This window comes from Neltuma alba, unplaced genomic scaffold (genome assembly GCF_004799145.2).
Source record: "Neltuma alba isolate B1F8T4 unplaced genomic scaffold, ASM479914v2 tig00011128_pilon, whole genome shotgun sequence".
Classification (NCBI taxonomy): Eukaryota; Viridiplantae; Streptophyta; class Magnoliopsida; order Fabales; family Fabaceae; genus Neltuma; species Neltuma alba.
In genome coordinates, this window is record NW_021635864.1 from 490156 (window position 1) to 498103 (window position 7948).

Below are 7948 nucleotides of genomic sequence, written 5' to 3' on the forward strand. Positions count from 1 at the left end.
CATGAACTACAAAGATAGAAAGTACAAATAATTTTATCTGTATATGCAAAGAGCTAATCCTATACAGTTTTTGAGGTGGTGTTTAAGATGAGTACACATGTACCCCGACCAAAACTAGGTTTAGTTTGAAACATCCCGGTCCTCGACAGATCGTTCATTCTGCAGTTCACGTCGAAAAGGTCAGACAATAAGGTCTTTGAAAGGGTAGTTAATTGGCAACAAACTTGACCAAAAAGAGACTGGGTTTCAAGAAAGCACCGTCTCATCATCAATTAATCTAGGAGGTGACCAGACCAGAATTTGTCTATCATTTCACCAGTGTATAGTTCCTGTAGAATGCAAAAATAAATAAATAAATAAATCAGAAATTTTTTAAAAATTAGTGCTTTATAAAAATTATTTACAACTTCCGTCCTTAATATAATAGCTAATTGATTAATTTGAGTAGATTAAAAAATTAGTTAAGTTAGTCATTTATAAATAGTGCGTTGTTTTTTCTCCAAAATACCGTTACTAATTATGTGTATTAGTTAGGATTACCATTAGATGAAACCTTCAGTATGTGCAACTACTACAAAGACTACCTTGAAAAAATTGAATAAATATGAGAGATAAGTATATTAAGTCATATATTTAAGACCAAATAGAATGTCAAACCAACTCTCACATTAAGGATGGAGGTATTATATTGCAGTCATGAGTGTAATCCTAAATATATGAGCTAGTTAAAGGTTTGCTTTGATCTTAAATGCAATACTTCAATTCATTTTAACCCTCATATTTATTATTCTTTTCTCAAACTACTCATATTGATGCTCCCTCAAAATAATATGAGGACAGCAATAATTCAATTCACTTAACTTCCTTAATCTATAAGGACGTGTTAATCAGCTCCTACATTTAAAATGAGTGGAATCATTTATTCATCCAAGAGTCCATTCAGTTCCAGGAAAAGAAAATCTGGGCATACAATAGCCTAGAACAATAGAATGACAATTGACATAACTAAAACTAACCACAATAAAGCTGAGAGTACCAGGATAAATTACGTAACCCCTCATCAGTTTAAATGATTTAGGAAATGACATAACAATAAAACCTCATAATGTAAATTTTGTTTCTTCTGCTCCTAAATAAAATAGACCAATGTCATTTCATGAAGATTTCAGCACACACGTCTTCAGCTCCTCCCATTTCCCTATTATACCACATGAACAGCAAGACATGAACATACCTGATCTTGCCCATTAAACCAGCAAGAATTCACACATTCATAGTGGCCACGAATGTTGCGTATGTGTTCCCCCCGACCCCATATTGAAAGACTGAAATACAGAAGTGTTTTATCAGGATTCATTAAGGTATTTTTATGAGGTAATTTGAATTAGAGAAGCTATGATAAAGAATATCAAGGGATTTACTTTCACAGATCTCATGCATGGAACAAAAACAAGCGTTGAATCCTGAGTGGTGGCCAATTGAATTGGTTTGTTTGTTTGTAGGCGCTGTTTCAAAGTTCACCAATGATTGCATCCCGATTCAACATCCCATAACCTCAATCTTGAATCAGATCCTGGTTCCGAGAGTGCAACACACACACACACACACACACAAGAACTCCAACTTCAATTTGCATAGAACTTTGATAGTTCGATGACATGTGCAAAAGTAGTCTGTAAATTTTTGTGCCGGGGCATATTTAAAATTTATCTTTTGCATGAATAATTCTTATAATTTTGCAATAGCAAATAAAAAAAATTAAAAAAAAAAAAAACCTGCACTTAAGAGATACATGCCATCCTCCGTAACTTTTAATCCAGTCACGGCACCATAATGAGCAGTTGCACGATCTTGAGTAGCCAGCATCCCTGGATGTAATCTCTGCTTCATTGGTCCCTTGGCAGAAACTTTACCTATTGACAACTCTCTGCTACCACCACTCCCCTTAGAAAGCTTCTTTTGTCCAGCACGTGTTTTATATTCAGACTCTGTCCAACCAAGGAATTATATTGAATCATATGAGTGATGATATGGAAATTGTTAACTTGGCAGGCTTCAGTACAAGAAACGTTTGGGTGGGGTCATATTCTGCATGAAAATAACATGCTAAATATTTGCTGCAGCAACTTCAGCCATAGAGTACAATTTTACGTATAATTTTCACTTAAAAAAAAAAAGGACATAACTATTGATGCATCAATGTTTGAAGAAAAAGGATCTCCTAAACTATAATAAAACCTTCATTGTAACCAAAAGGGGAGAAAACCTTAGTTATCATGGAGCGCTTAAGCACTGGTGGGCACCTTCCGAGTTGAGTTGAAGACTGATTCAGCACTAAAAAACAGCCAGCTCGTCTGATATCCCAAAAACGTATAGCACCATCACATCCCCCAGTAACCAAGACCCATTCATTTGAAGTAGACCATTCAGCAGCCATTACTCCGTCTGCCATCACAGAGAACATCTCGTGAAATTATGAACACTCACATATAGAGGAATTCTATTCTCCTGCATCTCTCTCGCTCTGTGATAGAGGCTTATAAATTTAGATCTATTTTTTCTAATACTTCATCCTCCAAAAACACAGTAAAGCTTGACCAATAACAAAACACAAACATGTTGTCAGCCTAAAAAAAAAAAAAAACCTGAGGGGAAGACATAATTAATTGGATATCATTACGAAGATATTTACCAAGCCACACATGCTTGCAAGCATCAACCGTTAGAAGTACATATATTGCAGAAGCATAAATTATGCTGGAGCATTCAACATGTTCTGATGATTAGAAGACATTAAAGGATTAAAAGATTCAGCATATTAAATTCTTCCCAAAACTGATTCGTGTATGGTCTTTAAGCATCTCACTCTTCCTGCTCAACTACTACTCTACCAGCACACTCCGAAGGATATACTAAACAACCATTCAAAGATCTTTTCCAGTAACTTGAAACATATTGAACCAGCATGTAAACTGATACAGAACGAGTCCAAGAGATATAACAACACATACCACGATGACCAGACAGTGTGTGGACAAATGCCCCTGAAGCAATATCACAAAGACGAACTTGGACATCCTCAGTTCCAGCAGCAATAAGCATGTGAGATGTTGCCAATGAAGACATTGCAGTCCTATAAACCTTTCCAGGCATCTTGAAATTCATTACCACCTACAGAATTTTGCAAATAAACCATAGAAAAGGAAAATAAATTCATATTATTAACGGTAAAATCAAGACTTAAGAAAATAGATAATAAAGGAAGATCAAGATTCAAGATGGATAGTCACCTGGGTGGTATTTGTGTCCCAAACGTTAACATGATGATCATATGAACCTGTAATGAATAGGCCGGTGTCAATTGGATACCAAATAGCCGAGGATATGGCATATTTGTGCCCAAGACTGTGTTGCTTGTCAATTGCAAATATGCACTTGTGTTTAGCTATCAAACCTCCTGCTTCATAATCCGTGGCCCGTTGAACATCATATATGGCTAGAGAAGCATCGGATGCAGCAGATAACAAATATCTTCCCTCTGTCAAATCAATCTGATTTCGAGGTCAGAAAGATTGGATTTTGGATTTCCATTAGAATGCCATAATTAGACATTAGCAACATGGTAGAACATGACGCTGAACAGGCACATGTAAAAAAACGCTTCTTTTGCAAGAATCAAGGGCCCCGCAGTAAAATATGAGAATGATTTCATTGTATAGATAAGTAAAATCCAAAGCGGTTTCTTACAGTTTCGTCTTCCTCTTTCAACCATACAAACAGGCATGGTGAAAGTCTAAATAGGATGTAAAATATCACATTTTTAATGCGCAAACAGACTTCCGTTTCAGCACCACCTTGCTATAACCCAAAGTACAATTTAAGGAAGACAAGTCCAATAAACTAATGATTATCTGAAAAATAATTTGGATGTGCGAATAACGAACTAATCGCAAGGGTGAAAAGGAGCAGGAAGAAGCTGATGATTTGAAAAGAATGAATAAAAACAAGCGTGGAGCACCTGAAGCGAGTTTACGGCGGCGCCTTTATGAGGAGAAACAATATCTTTGTAATTGGAAATTTGGAGCTGCGCAATGCGATTGGACTTAAAGCGATGAGCGAACGATTCTGGGCGGATTTTCCCCTCTTCTCTCTGTCTCTGATCTGCTTCCACATATTCGAAGCATCTTCGAATAGACCCGCACTGCCCCTCCTTCACAACTTCTCTCTCGCTCCAATACATGCACGTTTCTGATTGAACTGCAGGGACAAACTCAACTCAGACCCTCCTCTACAAAGCTTGCTGCTCCTGCCTCCAGTTTCGATTTCCCCCTTCTTCCGTACGCGCCACTGTTGTATTGTCGGAACAACAAATGGACTCCATCGTAATTGGGCCAGCGGTATTCTTACTGCTCAAGACAGATCAACGGCCCAATACTTTCCTCGAATGTAGGGCCGATTCGACTTTGTAAGCTGACTATCACGACAGCCCAAGGACCATGACATTCAGTTTTCAAAAGTCCAATATGCCTTGAGCCTGTTCAATTCAACTCTCCGAATCAAAAGTAGGCTTCTAAACAACGCTGGACCATTTAAAAAGGTGTAATCAGGAAATTAATGCTAATTAATCTTCTATTTAGCCGGTTTCTCCTTTTTCTAATTCTTTCATAAAATTTATTCGGAATTTGATTCCTTTTTCAACTAGCGAACATTTTTTTCTAGGCATAGACTCGTATTGAAGACATAGAGACTCTCAACTCTCTAATCAAATAGTCCGCCCATAAGAATGATCCAGATCCAAAGTGCGCAGTTTTAGTTGTTGCTTTATGTTTATTATTATTATTATAAAATTAAATATATATATATATATATATATATAGTCATGTGGGAGTGGGAATTGCAGAAAATCACGTAACAGGCATCGAGCGGGTATTGCTTTTCCAGGATTCAACCTCGGCTTGAGGACATGATTGCCACCTATGAAGAGGTCTTTCCCTTTCCCCTATGGATCATGGAACCTGCCAGCCACGTGCACACAGGAATTCCTTGTCCATGCAAAAGCATCGGATTATAATAGGTTTTTGCCTCACATCACATCACATCACATCATTCCGGCTTATTTGGTCTTGCAAGTTTCATTCCGATCTGTTTCCTTCTTCTGGTTTCCTATTCCTGGAGTCGTGAATTCTCAAGCACCAACCTCGCTAATAATTAAAGTTTAAAGCAAAAGAAGAAATGAGTTCAGTTGAAGTTTTTCTTCTTTTCTCTATAGACATACGAACTTGAATTTCAACAGCACACATAAAAGGAGATGGAGCACTATGAGCCAGAAACGATGGGATATGATGTTAAGCCCAAGAGCGATGATTACCCGATAATCGCGCGCAAGGGTTCGGAGAATCTGGATTTATCGGTTCAACTCCAATTTCGAAGAAACAAGAGCCAAAACTATTATATATTATACTCATAATCTATGACTTTTTAGACCGAAAAACTGTGTGATTAAGTCATAAGCCCATGAATTGGGGAATATTAAAACTTTAATCAATCATAGAATCCACAGCGAAGTCCCCCGGCCTTTTTCACCTTTTGACAAAATAGCTTGCCTCAAGCACCGCGTTCAAGAATAAAAGTAATTAAAACTGGCGGTCCAGTAGCAATCAAGTAATTACGGGTGAGATCAGAATAGCAGCAGGCCAAATTGTCCTGCATATTTTTTTCTAAAAATTTTACGCCGTGAAGAAAAACAAAGTATTTTGTGTTGTGAGGCAAGTGAAAGTTTGTTACTTAAAATGGGGCCCTTTTGGTGAGTGCCGGGTCTATACAGAGCAGCTGAGCATGCGCAAACTGATGGTGAATGCTTTAAATAATGGGAAGAAGCATTCAACCAATTCAGTTGGTCAAATTAAAGAAATACGAGCATGACATCCAAGTTGAGTGCAAGAAAATTTTATAAGGAAATTTAAAAATGGGGCCTAAGTAATCTTCATCCACGTAACTAAACCCTAACCAATTTATAGAAGTTCCTATCAATGGAGTAAAAGTCATAGCTGTCAGTATTGTTTAAGTATGCTAAATAAAATGAATTACCTCACACGCCTTTCATTTGAGTCGTGCTGTGGTAAGAAAGTATAATATATATGTCCGTTAAAGTTTAGGCGGGTTGAATCTTAAGAATTTATCAACGTTTGGGCATATGTTTATATTTAAAGACTCAACAATAAGATCTTCAAATCATTAACATGATTTAGATCCAAAATTTTGTACAGCTACTTTTTATTGGCATATATGCATATCAAGTAGTGATGTGATAACTGGGGAAGCGATTCCACCGTGACAGTACTATGTTGGTCCCCCCCCCCCCCAACTTTCTACGATGGTGGCCCATATGGATACAAACACACATAATTATTTGTGTTTTCTTTTGGTAATTACAACTGATTATGCTCCCAACAGTGTGCCCTGCCATTTGTGTGTTTTACCATGTGAAACTTCAATCATAACCTGCCAACACAACACTCGCATCATCATTGTATCACCCTTCCGAAACCCCTCTCCCACCGTTTTTCTCCCATGGACAATCGAATTTTTTTTTTTTTGGACTCAACAATCGAATTTAATACTATTATTTTAATTTTTATATAAGAATTAGTTTGATTTTTAATCTTATTTTAAATATAAGATTTCAATTCATTTTATATCATATATTTATTAATTTTTTTAATATAATCCTTATAGTAACTGCACATGTTAAAGTTTCAATCAAATTATAATTTTAGTGAATATGCGATTTACAAGGATATTTTAATAAAGACAACACCTAATCATTATAAATAACTAGCTCAGCAAATTTTCTCAATTTATTCAAATTAGCCAATTTACTCTTAAATACGAGATATAATATTTTTATATATCTAACCAGCAACAAGTTAAATGTATGATCTCAATTTATTGACTAAGTTTCGGGATCAGAGAATGAAGTTGATAGATTGTGATTGTGAATAATGTAAGCCCGGAAAATTCCCTCTCCGGTCATGTGGGCGTATTCTGACGATATCTCCATGCTCCCATGCCGGATTGATTAAAATACAGAGACTTATTTAAGCAAGTAACTTTGTTCTTATGTCATGCATTGATCGATTCCATTTATTCCTTTTTTTTTTTTAATATACTACAATCGTTGTCTGTAGCATGTTTAAATGACTTTGACCGGATAAATGAATAGCTTTTTATAATAAATTTAGGTGGAACGCCTTGAGCAAGGGATGGCTCTCTAATTTTGACCGACTAATTAACAGGAGTAGCTGTTTACACACACACACACACACATATTTACCTACTGGTCAAGAGCCTTAACGTCACAAAAGAGGGTGAAAGTTTACACCCTTTGAACTGCACTCTCTTCGTCTCATTGATAACAATTAACCCACTTAACTGATACTATTCGATAGGAGAAGCCATGAAATGAAAAGCTTTAGTGGGTTCCATGCTTTTTGTCCTTATATACTCCTCCCATCTTTATTATAAAACCTTTAACCACTTTACGGCATAAAAAATATTTTTAAAATTAGTATTACATTTTCTCTCATATTTAATAACTCTGAATAGAAATAACATTGAAAATACATAATTAACACCCATCAAGCGGCTTGAACCATCTATTATTGGCAGAGGGTGTCTTATAATAAGGGCAGGGGGGAAGATTCTTTATTTTTTTATTTTCCAGAAAAATTTAAATATTGATTTTAATTTAATATCTTTCAAAACATAGATCTCTAAATTTGGCTGTGCATAAAAAGACTCGTTGAAGGAAAGGGGTGTGATTGTTGGGAACCATTCAAGGCGACACGAATGATAGAGAAGGACGAGTTGAGAATAAGTGCGTCATGGCCTGCCTCTGCCTCCGGGCTTATTGGCTTCGGTTTTACTAATTTAGCTTACCTTTCATTTT

The 7948-nt window shown here is 36.3% G+C and overlaps 1 pseudogene; it reads right to left on the reverse strand.

Moving 5' to 3' along the window:
- Positions 1-138: 138 nt before the first annotated feature.
- On the reverse strand, positions 139-4176 carry LOC114761622 (WD repeat-containing protein ATCSA-1-like; annotated as a pseudogene).
- Positions 4177-7948: the final 3772 nt, after the last annotated feature.